Here is a 15,061-nt window from a genome sequence, read left to right as displayed (position 1 = left end):
GGAGGTGCCGGCATCTCGTTTTTGGATGCTGGCGACCATTCTTGGACGCCGGTGGATACTCTCGGAGACTATTCTTGGACGCCGGCGACTATTCTTGGACGCCGGCGACTATTCTTAGGCGCCGGCGACTATTCTTATACGCCGGCGACCGTTTTTGCGCTTGACCCGAGTATAAGCCGAAGTAGAGTTTTTCAGCATATTTTAGGGGCTGAAAAACTTGGCTTATACTCGAGTATATACGGTAATGATAAATTTTTCTTCGTGGTTTGATATGGAATAGACTGTGCAGTGTTCCCAATGCATTTGCATGCATGGAAATAAAAGCTATTTTAAGGATTTTGAGCTTTATTCACTTTTTTTTAACACACTGCTATTATTCTGTATTCAGACGGCACTCCGGTAAAAGGAAGGCAGATTTATTATTATTTATTATTTCTTTTATTTATTGCAAAATTCGTACACTTTACGCGTTTCGGGAATAGATCGGGAATAGATCCCTTAATCATAAGCATCATTATTCTGAACACAACTGTATATCAGTGGCACTGAAACCAGTATGAGGTGGTTAGTCACTGTTAGACACAATTTTTTTGCTGATGTTCAAGAAAATATTTGAGGTTGAAACGCACTTTTAATTGGCGTATTTTATTGTATGTCAGACCTGATGTGCTGTCATATCAGTGTGAATTAAAAAGAGCTGAAGTACACAGGGTCTCTCAGAAATGACAGCTTTTCTTTATAGTTGATGACATAATATGTGCCATTTAAATTGCATTGCCTTTTCCCCCCATACTCACAGGGACTATCTGCAAAAAAGCCAACATGGATGAGTGCTCCAGGCACTTTCACCTTTTTAGTTATGTGTTTGTGCATTCTAATAGTATTCTCACTCACAAATATTCCCCTATTGCTGCCATGTTCATTCATCTCTTCCCTGACAGAGAAATCAATGAGAGAATCCTGCTGATCCCCAAGTGCAACACAGCTCTTTCAGGTGTCTTGTAGAGGAACAAAGAACATTATTCTCTATGTGTTGGAGGAACTCGTTAGTAACGGAGTTTGATAAAGCAAAAAGTGTAGTGTCAGCTGGAACTTTCTTAAAGGGCACCAATCATGACCAAAATCATTTACTAAGTAAATACACTATGTGAAAGTTCAAGAAATCCGATTTTTAAAACAGTTAGAATTGTTTGTATAATGTAAATGATCAGCTCACTATTCCTTCTGCAAGATCTCCCCTATCTCCCCTGCAGTTCTAGCTGAGGCAGCCATCTTGGATTTCACTGGCTCCTCCTACCTATATCTTCCCAGCCAACTGCAGCTCTGAAATCTCGCACATGCTCAGTTGAAATTCCTTGTTGCTTATCAACCCTTCTAAGCTATTTTCAAATCAGCCAAACCTGTGTGTTAGCTGCTGTTCAGTAGTGCTGCCCCCTGCTGGAAGTTAGTGTGTGGCCTACATTTGCATAATGACTTTACCAGCAGGGAACAAGATAGGGAAATCTCATGATACTTCTAGTGGAGGAGTTTACTTAAACAAGGTTTTCTGGGTAGAATATGCAAAGCAATCTGAGCATGCTCCTGAAATTTACATATTATAGTCTCTGTTATAGTCACAGTCCCTCAGTGAAAGAACCCATTTGACAAAGTAAGGGATTTTTTTAAAACCTGCAGTTTTTTCAAAAAACTATATATATGTAGTTTGTTTAAACGTGTTTAGCTTGTACTGGTCAGATTGTTCATATGTATTTGATTTTGGCTGTGATAGGTGCCCTTTAAAATCCCGTTTCTTCAAATATTTATTTTAAGATATCGACACTGAACATGGCATTTGTCATAGAGTATTTGCATGGCAGGGGAGTGGGGTGAATAATGATCAACTCTAAATTACTTCAATATGGAAGAACATTCTAAATATCATAGACTGTAACTGTAAATGGTTCCCTTTTTGTCAGCCATCTGTTGGGCCACTGATATGCCCTGTCAGAACCTCAAAATCAGCAGTCAGTCAGCATAAAGTATCCTGGGCCAATGTTTTTTGGAAGAGGAGGCACCTGCCCAGGAGTAGAAAGCGACCAAGTAAAAATCAATAGCAACTTGTTATCCCCCACTAACTTTAGGTTTCCTTCATTAAACATTTTCAATGGCTTTAAACGTTAATAGACAAAATGTATTGAACTGAGCACCATCACCCACCCAAAGCCTTACTCCCTCATGGAAATAACATGGGAAAGCGCATTCAGACAATTGTTTTTTAATTAAAATTGTTATATCAGGAGGAATTGGGTTACAGAGCTGTAACTATTTTTATATAGGCCTTTTCAAAAAGTGTGCAAAAAGACATTTTTTGGTTGAGTTTTCCTTTAAGATGTTTGCGTGATAACGTTTAGTGTGTACATTTAAATCTATGAAGTTGTCCTAAATGGTCAGCAAAAGGCTTTATGATTTATGAAATTGCGATTGTGAAATTTTAAAAAAAAATCAAGATGTCATAGAAGTCGAAAGGAAGTGTTTTTATAGGATTCAAGCAAGCCATTTACCTTTTTTTTTTTTTTTTTTTTTTTTAAATAATTTTTTTTTTGATCACAGGCATTTTCTTGTCTAGACAGGACTAGTGTAACATATGATATCCCAAACCCAGAACAAACCCCAATGTCCCGCCCTCAGCTCACGCTTCCACCCATAGTAGCCGCCTTTGGCTTCGGGAGGAGCCCTCCGCTACTCAGATGCTGCCAGGACTTAAAGTGAGAGGACAAGGGCAAATGTTCTGGGCAGGCAAGGGAACCGTAACGTATACAGGAGGAACGGGAAACAGAGAGTGAACAGGCTGTGACAGTACCAATCAGACAGTACAAAATCAGGAGCCAGAAGTTTAGTCAGGATAAACAGACCGGGGTCAGAACCGATCGGTAACACAGTACAAAGTCAGGCAAGTGTTGGTTCAGGCAGCAACATGGGTGGATTTTCATTATGGCTTGGGGAGGCTAAGCCTCCCCAAACCTGCCTGACTTCTGCAAAAAGAATAAGAGTGAAAAGATAAACCCAGAAAAAAATCCGTCAGCCTGTTGCCTCAGCCTTGATGAGGCCTGAACGTCCAGAGTGAGGTGGCAGGGCTTGTTGTTCGTGGGTAGGGGTTGGGAGCAGTCTGTAGTCGGGAGAGTGAGCCCATATGAGGGAAATCCGCACGACGGTGTATCCAAAGTGGACCGCTCTGGCCGCGGCTTGTGAATACTTCAGGGGATAGAGAGACGGACTTCACCGGACACCATGATAACCACGTGGAAACCAACTTCATAAAATTAAATATGCTTTATTGAAACTCCGTTAAGCACACATCCCCTGCCCGCATGTGATTTTAACGGAGTTTCAATAAAGCATATTTAATTTTATGAAGTTGGTTTCCACGTGGTTATCATGGTGTCCGGTGAAGTCCGTCTCTCTTGTTGTTCGTGGGAGCAGCAAAGTTAGAAGCTCCAGATCGCAGCCATGATTTGAGTCAGAAAATCATTAACCAGCACTCTGGTATGTTGCTTTGGATCAGTTCTCTTCCCAGAAGTGTCGGTGCTCTGTGTAGGAGTCCGTGTATGTTCCCAATAAATCTCCACACCAAGGCTCCCTCAAACCATCTCCCTTCTTTTGAGATTGCTGTCTCTTTCAGCTGCCTTTTTCCAGAGCATTTGGGTGTAAGAGACTGCAAGTTCAGAGAGCGGTCCTTGATTTATTGGAAGCGCACAGGCTCCTGCCCAGGGCACTGACCTTGTATTCCCTTCTTTTTGTTTGTCAGCACTGCAATTAAAAGAGTGGTTAGTGATTGCCATCAATGTTATGTACACACCTTCTTGGCAAGGTTGGGATGGGAATTGCTTTTGCATGTAAAACACATATGAATAACATGTATAAGCTTAAGAAGTAGGTAGATATTATTTTAATTTTATTGAAAATGTGTTTATATCCTTTATACACCTAATAGCTACCTTGTGTATAGTATATTTTTGCAGGCCTGTGCCAGGTGAGATGCTAGCAATATCCATGGGCTGTGGATTACTTTACCTTAGCAATCATACTTTACTATGGCTGGACATATTATGGCTACAATGGTCACACATCTGCCTGTTAAACATCTCATTCCCAAACCAAAGGGATCTGAAATTGTCCCTCCGTTTGCTGCTTTAACAGCCCCTACTCTTCTAGCAAGGTTCCCACTAGATGAATTTCCATGGCTGTTCATTTGGGTTGAGGTCAGGTCTTTGCGCAGTTAAAGGGATACTGTCATGGGAAAAAAAAAATTTTTTCAAAATGAATCAGTTAATAGTGCTGCTCCAGCAGAATTCTGCACTGAAATCCATTTCTCAAAAGAGCAAACAGATTTTTTTATATTCAATTTTGAAATCTGACATCGGGCTAGACACATTGTCAATTTCCCAGCTGCCCCAAGTCATGTGACTTGTGCTCTGATAAACTTCAATCACTCTTTACTGCTGTACTGCAAGTTGGAGTGATATCACCCCCCCTCCCTCCCCCCCAGCAGCCAAACAAAAGAACAATGGGAAGGTAACCAGATAACAGCTCCCTAACACAAGATAACAGCTGCCTGGTAGATCTAAGAACAACACTCAATAGTAAAAACCCATGTCCCACTGAGACACATTCAGTTACATTGAGAAGGAAAAACAGCAGCCTGCCAGAAAGCATTTCTCTCCTAAAGTGCAGGCACAAGTCACATGACTGGGGGCAGCTGGGAAATTTACAAAATGTCTGGCCCCATGTCAGATTTCAAAATTGAATATAAAAAAATCTGTTTGCTCTTTTGAGAAATGGATTTCAGTGCAAAATTCTGCTGGAGCAGCACTATTAACTGATTCATTTTGAAAAATTGTTTTTTTCCCATGACAGTATCCCTTTAAGTTCTTTTATCTCAGCAAACTTGGTTTTGTGCAGGGGAATTATTGTGCTGAAACAGGAACTGTTCCACAAAATAGGTAGCACCAAATTGTCAAGGATATCATTATACCTTGTAGACTTGAGATTTGATTTTCTGGAACCCTAAACCTAGGCCAAACCATGGAAATTAATTTTCTTCACCAAACCTTCCATTTGGCATGAGACATTTAAAGGAATTGTTCAATGTAAAAAGAAAAACTGGGTAAATAAATAGGCTGTGCAAAATAAAAAATGTTTCTAATATAGTTAGTTAGGCAAAAATGTAATGTATAAGGGCTGGAGTGACTGGATGTCTAACATAATAGCCAGAACACTACTTCTTGCTTTTCACATCCTAGAGTATAATGAGACAAAAAAATAACTATAAGGTGTTTTCATATGATTAAACAGATATTTTAAATTTGCACACAAGCCATTTAACAGAATAAGCATTTCAGAATATGCAGACAATAAATTTGCTACAAAAAAATCAAATATAAATATTTTAAAGGCAACTGCGGATATTGAAACTCAACAACAAAATATGATCTCCAATGGTTAGCATTGCTCATTATAAATATTCCATTTTATGTTTTTCACCCCCTAAATGTGTGTGGCCATTATATGAAAAGATTTAATAAGCATCTTCTTATTGCTAACATCTGCTCTGGGGGAAAATCATATGTTTATTTTACAGCAAAAAGGCACACGCATCCACAAAACATAAACCCATTTGCAGAATATGCAGAGTTTGTGCAGCTCGCAAATCACAGATTATTCAAAAACTTAAGCAAGAAAATGTTTCTCCAAATAACAGAAAATGCTTATTAAGTATGCATTCGCCAAATGTATTAATAGATCCAGGCAGCTAAAATCACGTTCAGCAACTTATAAGGTTATTAGGATTTCCATTACATTGAAATGCACAGGCAAGAGATATGTACTTTTCTAACTCTTAGGAAAAATAACTGCTTTGGGTATTGTTTATTCTTAACGGCCCCAAGGAGCCTCTGCTTATCATTTTTAGGTGGAAAGGAAAGGTTCTGCTCATGGTAAGTCCAATAGAATATGGAGAAGCCGCACACCACACACTCCCAAAGGTTCTTATCCTGGTGCCCAGTGATAGAGGAATCGGCAGCCTCACAACAAGGGTAAGAAGAATTTCACCGGCACACAGGAATTGTAGTAGCAGGGCAAGCCCTTGCAATTTTATTATGCAGTAGTGCAACGTTTCGGGGTCACGCCCCTTTGTCAAGCAAATGCTTGACAAAGGGGCGTGACCCCGAAACGTTGCACTACTGCATAATAAAATTGCAAGGGCTTGCCCTGCTACTACAATTCCTGTGTGCCGGTGAAATTCTTCTTACTTCTGCTCATGGTAAACAATTTGCTACAGGGAGATGTATTTCCTACAGAGATAATGTAGAAAATACACAGTAACAATCTATAAGAGCTAAAGAGCTCTAAATAAACTACTGGTAGTGATGGGCGAATAAATTCACAAGGCGCGAATTTGCAACGGAAATTCACCAGTAGCAAAAAATGTTGGACGCGTGTTGGTAAAACCATTGCGCATCAACAAGAATTTATGCGGGCGTCAAAATTGATGCAGACGTAAAAATTAGTGCCTTGCAAAATTTTCAGCGAAGCAAAACAGGACAAATTCGCCCAACACTAACTACTGGCTATGAAAAAACCAAAATATCCTTACTCTTCTCCATACTTCCCCCCTCCTACATGTTGCCAGTTATTGCATATATTGTAAATATTAATACCCCATCAACCACATCTTCCCATAATACATCAAACCCAAGTTTTTAGGGTCTGTGACCCTCATATAAAGATCAGTCCATCTCTTCAGTAGTAGTCTTCAACTTTAGCTTACACAAGTGGGGAGGGGCAGATTTTTGAATCCTTATCTTCAGATTTGTGTCAAATAATTGAATAAAATGCAAGCTAGTTCCTAAACACTCTCGTAATTTCTACAATTGTTTGGTATGAACTCATGGCTCTAGGGTTCATCAATCTATCCCTCAGTAAACAAAGATGTGTGTTCTTTACAAGGAACTATTTTTCATTATTTTCAGTGTACCATGACATTGAAGGAACATTTCAGAGGTCTCTTAAAAACAGTTTTCTTTCAGGCGAAAAGCACCTAGAAAATATCCACCCAACTCCATAGAGACTTTTATTTGTTTTCTCATTGGTTACTCATTGATCGGACACAGAAGACAACCCAACATTTAATTAAAAAATATTTTCGCATGGGCAGAGACGGTGACCAAAAATTGCCATCATATCTGTCATATCATATCATCTGTCATTGTGTATAAATAAACTAAAATTCATAAGGATCCAGTTTCCACTCCAGGTTGATCAACAGCCAATGCAAATACTAATGTTCAATGAGTACCTACCTATCGTAACCAAGGTTTTCCTTTTAACACAAATTTGAACTTCACAACACCTCCTTTCCTAAGGTTTCAATCACACCTCTGCGTCTCTCCCTGTCTTACACAAATCTGAACTCCATCTTCATTTCCCTTTTCTCTGACTCAACAACTTTATTAACACAGAACACTTATACCCTCAAAAATATTAGCAACAGTAATCCCCGCAAGTCGTCTGACCCGCACATCAAAGATACTAAAGGGATACTGTCATGGGAAAAAAGATTTTTTCAATATGAATCAGTTAATAGTGCTGCTCCAGCAGAATTCTGCACTGAAATCCATTTCTCAAAAGAGCAAACAGATTTTTTTATATTCAATTTTGAAATCTGACATGGGGCTAGATTTATTGTCAATTTCCCAGCTGTCCCAATTCATGTGACTTGTGCTCTGATAAACTTCAGTCACTCTTTACTGCTGTACTGCAAGTTGGAGTGATATCACTAGAGATGTCGCGAACTGTTCGCCGGCGAACTTGTTCGCGCGAACATCGGGTGTTCGCGCTCGCCGGAAGTTCGCGAACGTCGCGCGACGTTCGCCATTTTGGGTTCGCCATTGTTGGCGCTTTTTTTTGCCCTCTCACCCCAGACCAGCAGGTACATGGCAGCCAATCAGGAAGCTCTCCCCTGGACCACTCCCCTTCCCTATAAAAACCGAAGCCCTGCAGCGTTTTTTCACTCTGCCTGTGTGTGCTGAAGAGATAGTGTAGGGAGAGAGCTGCTGCCTGTTAGTGATTTCAGGGACAGTTGAAAGTTTGCTGGCTAGTAATCGTTTTGATACTGCTCTGTTATTGGAGGGACAGAAGTCTGCAGGGGTTTGAGGGACATTTTAGCTTAGGTAGCTTTGCTGGCTAGTAATCTACCTTCTACTGCAGTGCTCTGTATGTAGCTGCAGTGGGCAGCTGTCCTGCTTCTGATCTCATCTGCTGACTGCTGCAATAACAGTAGTCCTTGTAAGGACTGCTTTTATTTATTTTTTTGTTGTTTTACTACTACTACTACTACTACTATAAGAGCCCAGTGCTATTAGTCTAGCAGTGTTGGGGAGTGGGACTGGTGTGCTAATCTGCTGCTCCTAGTAGTTCAGCAGCACCAACTTTAATTTTTTTTTTCATCTGTCCCTGAAATCACTAACAGCTCTCCCCCTACACTATCTCTTCCAAGCACACACAGGCAGATTTTTCAGATACATTTTTGCCCTTGATCCCCCTCTGGCATGCCACTGTCCAGGTCGTTGCACCCTTTAAACAACTTTAAAATCATTTTTCTGGCCAGAAATGTCTTTTCTAGATGTTAAAGTTCGCCTTCCCATTGAAGTCTATGGGGTTCGCGAACCGTTCGCGAACCGCTCGCATTTTTGCGCAAGTTCGCGAATATGTTCGCGAACTTTTTTTCCGACGTTCGCTACATCCCTAGATATCACACCCCCCCCAGCAGCCAAACAAAAGAACAATGGGAAGGTAACCAGATAACAGCTCCCTAACACAAGATAACAGCTGCCTGGTAGATCTAAGAACAACACTCAATAGTAAAAACCCATGTCCCACTGAGACACATTCAGTTACATTGAGAAGGAAAAACAGCAGCCTGCCAGAAAGCATTTCTCTCCTGAAGTGCAGGCACAAGTCACATGACCAGGGGCAGCTGGGAAATTGACAAAATGTCTAGCCCCATGTCAGATTTCAAAATTGAATATAAAAAAATCTGTTTGCTCTTTTGAGAAATGGATTTCAGTGCAGAATTCTGCTGGAGCAGCACTATTAACTGATGTGTTTTGAAAAAATGTTTTTTTCCCATGACAGGATCCCTTAACGATTTTTGATGAAATTAAGAAAGAATGCCCTACTTCTAGAGACATGATATGATAAGAGAGAAAGAATTACATAGCAGTATACAGTATGAACATATAAGGGGGCCTATAGGTTTAAGATCATGTTCACATTCTAATTGAGCGATACATTGACTAAAACCGGTGTACAAACAGGGTTCTGGAATATCTCTTTTCTTGATGGGTATCGCTTGCTTTTATTTACACTCAGAATAGTGTTATTTTTATAACTATTTTAAGATCTGCATAGTGTATTCAGATCTATTGTCAGGAGCATATTCCATGACGAACATATTTTTGAAAAATACATCACACAGTTTCAATTGAATGTGAAACTTTCATGGTTTAGAGCCCAGCCATCTGCTCATGGGCTTATTTTCTTCTAAACGTACTTCAGTATCTTACATTTCCAGCACTACAGCAAGCAGAAGAATAGGCAGAATACTGGGAGACCGTCAATATGATTTGATTAACTGAAATGAAAATCCAGTCAACCTAAAAGGATTTAATAAGCAGAAAACCTTGTTTCCCTTTTTAATAGAAGAAGTGGTTGTTTCCCCAAGAGTTCGTACTTTTTTGGCAATACTCAAATCTGTGTGACTCCTGTTTTAAACACCCATCCAAATGCTGGTAGGCAGAGAAGTGTGGGTAAACTAGACAGGGATGTTCAAGAGCAGGACTGAAACTAGAAGTAGGCAGCAGAGGTACATGCCTAGGACACAACAGTGAGGGTGGGCACTTGAATCCAAGAGACATACCTTTGGTGCCTTCTCTAACTTCAGACCAGTGGGCAGGTAAGCTAATATGCAGCTGGGATTGGTGGCAAGTGGAAGGGCCCTCTTAAAATTCACCTTCCTCCATGAGGAGGGACTCAAAACTATAGGGTATACTTGTTGCACTTGTCTTATATGCAATACATGTCTCTGCCTGTCACCTGTGATCCAAACCCCAACCAAACACAATCATAAATACAGGTCATACCCATTTCACTTTTTATATTCTACATTTTAAGTTCTTTTCAACTCTTATCAGCCATATGTTGTGTCTGTAATCCCTATATTTAATGTATACACGCTTAAATCTCCTGCTTTCCCAGTGTGTCTTCTTCCTTTCACACACTAGCAGCTTGATGCACCCTATGTCTTCACTTCCCAAGTCTTGCATGGTGGCACAACAATTGTAATTAAATGCAGTACAGCAGTTCCCTTTCTGATTGGTATCCATTTTTTTTAGTTTCTCACATTATTCTTGGCTCAAGCTAGCTTCTGGTTTCTTGAATTATTGTGCACAAAATATATATATATATATATATATATATATATATATAGATATATATATATATATAGATATATATATATATATATATATATATATATAGATATATACATATATATATATATATATAGATAGATATATATAGATATAGATAGATATATATAGATATATATAGATATATATACATATAGTTTTTGACCTTGCTCTCAGCTATGTGTCTTGACCTCTAGCCCCTCCTAAACTATTATTTTGCTTCATTCTTGACTGTACTGCATCTGATCTTTGTACTGCACAGGTTCCTGGTCAAGTCCCACAACAGAAAGGTATGAGGACACAAAAGGGTGTCAGTGTAGAACACTACTGGCAAGGGCTCCATTGCTTCTTGAAAGAGTAAGTAGTTATAAATAGTTTGCCCCATTTTACCTTGCCCAGGCTGGTCTCTAGCTGCTAAAGTTCTGACCAAAATGCACTTCCAAAGACCAATCTTCCAGACAGACTTGTAAGATAATTTAGTAGTTTATTTTGGTACACAGGATACAGCCTTACGCGTTTTGTATCATTCAGGCACTAAATCATAGGCTCTTGATTAAGCCAAATGATTAAGACTCATGAGCTTATGATTGAGTGTCTGTCTAGAAGATTGGTCTTTGGAAGTGCCTGCTCTTTTTTCATAAGGTTATCGCTCCATCAGCTGAAGGTTCAGGGCGGTGCACCAGGACCTCTTCCTGCAATCGATGAGTTTTTACACTTTTGAGACCTGATGACTTTTGTTCAACTGCTATCAACCAGTGTTGATTATTTAAAGTTCTGACCAAGTCAGTTATTTTGATTATAGCTATTTTATTAAGCTTTGTCCTCGTCTGTACCACATGTGATATTTATAGTTGCCGGTCACCTGTTAGTCCTGCTGCATAAAGTTAATTGAGGCTTCTCTATGCTTTTCCATTACTTCATCAGAGTAACAACCATACTTCAGGATTGATGCTTTATTAGCTTCACTTCTTGGGGCACTGAAACAGGTGGTGTATTTAGATGGAGCAGTTTACTATAACCCTAGAAAATAAAAAGGGGGGTTGTGGGATCACTCACATTGCTAAGTAAAAATATAGGTTCTTGTGGTTTTTAATAGCTCCCCATACCAACCCCTTTATACTAATGGTGGTCCTATGCTTTTAAACATGGGCGTTGGTTTGAGCAATCGCTCTCTCACTTAAAAGCCCTTATGGGCAGGGGAGGATTTAGCCTTCAGACTGAAACCAATGTTCAACACACACTGAATACAGGTAATGCTATTATGCAGAGAACTAAGTCTTTTTATACTATGACCTGAGATAAATAAGTAATGGACCACCATATGGGGTTTAGCTTGACGTGGTATGGTGGCTTTTGCACTTTATGATCATAACTTTGTAACTAAAATCACCTGTTTTGCAAACAAATGCACTTGCATTTATACTGAATTATTTATGAGACAGGGGACCAGAGAAGTGCATTATAAGTAGCACTTACATTATACTTAAATGTACTTTAATTTAGCCTTAAAGGAGAAGGAAAGCTACGAGGCATTTTAATGCCAATAGATTAGCTGCAATAGTGCAAGCTAGAATGCTATATTTATTCTGTAGAATGTTTTACCATACCTGAGTAAAAAGCTCTAGAAACTCTCTGTTTGTTTAGGATAGGAGCTGCAGTATTAACATGGTGTGACATCACTTCCTGCCTGAGTCTCTCCCTGCTCTGGGCTCAGATTACAGTAGAGAAGGGAGGGGGGTGGGGAAGAGGAGCAAACTGAGCATGCTCAAGCCCTAGCCCTGGAGGTTTAAGCTGAAGGCAGGAAGTCTGATACAGAAGCCCATGAGTACACAATAGAAGGAAAGAAATGCTGTGTTTCTTTTGACAGAGGACTCAGAGCAGCATTACTTTGGGGGTTTACTGGTATATTTAGATGGACCTTTCTGATAAGGCTTACTTAGTTTTAACCTTTCCTTCTCCTTTAAGAGTGCTTCCACGACCCCCCAGATTTTGTATACTACAACCCTAGAACCAGATTTTTGGACAAATACAATGTTCCTTTGTTTCCCACCATTACTGTATAAAGACAACTGCTATTTGTTATAGTATTAAATAATCAGTACCAATCCAAATGCCTGGAATCTGCATTTTGCAATATTAAATGTTAAACTTTTGTTTGCAGAAAGCATATTATGTGGCAAGCCTGACACAATGATTAATTGCTAAGCTGGAGTCCCTACATTCAGCATTTGCCAAAGATGGCAAAAATCTAAGAAATGGGTTCATTTTAGATGACAGTTCTTCAACAGCCAGATGACTGTTTCTTTGTGATTAAGAAGCAAACCAAATTACAAGAAGAAAATGCATAATAAAAGCTTTAATCTGCCTTTTCATTCCCAATGTTTGCATAGTTGTTACTGTATGTTTTCCATTTCGGCTTTATCTGATAAATGGCAGAAATATCACATGTTAAATATGTGCTAGCAATATGAAGAGGAGCAAGCCATAGATTCTACTATACAGGTATAGGATCCCTTATCCGGAAACCCGATATCCAGAAAGCTCCGAATTACGGAATGGCTGTCACCCATAGACTCCATTTTATCCAAATAAGCCAAATTTTTAAAAATGATTTCCTTTTTCTCTGTAATAATAAAACAGTAGCTTGTACTTGATCCCAACTAAGATATAATTAATCCTTTTTGGAAGCAAAACCAGCCTATTGGGTTTATTTAATGTTTAAATTAATTTCTAGTAGACACAAGGCATGAAGACCCAAATTACGGAAAGATCTGTTATCCGGAAAACCCCATTCTGGATAACAGGTCCCATACCTGTACAAGAAAAAGTGTGAGAAATTCAAAATGAATTCTCAAATGATAGAAATATGTCAGCTGCCACACACTTGTGTTTAAGGCATGTTCTCTTGCATTTTCAGCCAGTATACTTAAAGGAAAACTATACCCCTCAAACAATGTAGGTCTCTATAAAAATATATTGCATAAAACAGCTCATATGTAAACCCCTGCTTCTTGTAAATAAACCATTTTTTAGTAGTATGTGCCATTGGGTAATCATAATTAGAAAATTGCCATTTTAAAAAATAAGGGCCGCCTCCTCGGATTGTAGGATTCACGGTGCACACAAACAAACCATACTTGTTAGGTCACATGAGCCAATTAACAGACAGTTCTGTCTTTTGCTTCCACACTTCTTCCTGTTACAGTTAGAGCTGCAGTATTTCTGGTCAGGTGATCTCTGAGGCAGCACACAGACCATTATGAAATGGTGGCTCAAGGCAAGAGATGTAAAAGATCAATATTTACTTAAATATATATTCCAGTTTGGTAAAAATCTTTAATATGGCACTTAATATGATATAAACTATCTGTTGCTTAGGTATTCATTTTGAGGGTATAGTTTTCCTTTAATTCAACTGAAAAACCAAAGTGACCACCTCTTGCTCTTCTATTTACTTGAATAGGAAATGAACGGATGTCCATCCATCAAACATAAACTTCTGCCATTGGGCTTCTCAGTTTCCTGAGTAAATATTGCAGATTTCAGCATTTTCCCACAAAACTTTCAATACTATGGGGCACATTTACTAAGGGTCGAAGTGAATTCAAAGTGAATTTTCGAATTCAAAAACGTAGAATTTTGAAGTAATTTTTGGGTACTTCGACCATCGAATAGGCCAAAATTCAATTTGAATTGAAAAAACTTCAAATATTCGACCGATCGAAAATTCGAAGTACTGTCTCTAAATATAACTTCGACACTTCGCCACCTTAAACCTGCTGAATTGTTAGCCTATGGGGACCTCCTAGAACCTATAGCCAGTATTTGGCTAAATTTTTATTTTGAAAATCGCTGAATTCGATCAAAAAAGGCTAAATTCACTCAAAAAAAAAAATTTGACTATCGAATTTCTACAATTCGATGGTCAAATTTCGAAGTTTTACCACTTCGAAATTCGACCCTTAGTAAATGTGCCCCTTTAACATAGGTAGTACAATTCGTTTCAGTAGCACAGTATTTAAAGCTTAATTTAAGGAATTATAAGCAGAGACATGCACTGAATGTCCCTGTGGCCAACTACATATTCACAGATTTATTAGCAAAGATATTGCCTAACAATTCAGAGCCACATTTGCAAACTTGCAGAAAGCCTGATCTCATCAGTGCAAGATATTGGACAAAGCTGATCAAAGGGACATCATTAAAGGCTAATCTACATGACTCCTTCTTTATCTTAACTTGATAGCATTTTCCACTCAAGCCCAACAATATCAGAGAGATCCTCAAACAATTATTGACCTGGAGGTTATTGGTCATTTTTATCGCATGCATGAAACAATTAGCTGACAGTTTGTTCAAGAGAGACATATACAGTATATAGGCATCTGATATAATTTACTTCATTTTAGGTTTGTGAAAAGTGCAACAGAAGACAACGATCAGAGACTGGAATGCAATGATCTGGATACTGGAACACAGAGCAGTAAATAAGAAAGAGCTCCTCTAGTAAAATTCAGGATTTCAGATGCAATAACAAAGTTTGTGACAATGCCATA

Source organism: Xenopus laevis, chromosome 8S (genome assembly GCF_017654675.1).
Source record: "Xenopus laevis strain J_2021 chromosome 8S, Xenopus_laevis_v10.1, whole genome shotgun sequence".
Taxonomy (NCBI): Eukaryota; Metazoa; Chordata; class Amphibia; order Anura; family Pipidae; genus Xenopus; species Xenopus laevis.
This window is presented reverse-complemented; position numbering follows the sequence as displayed.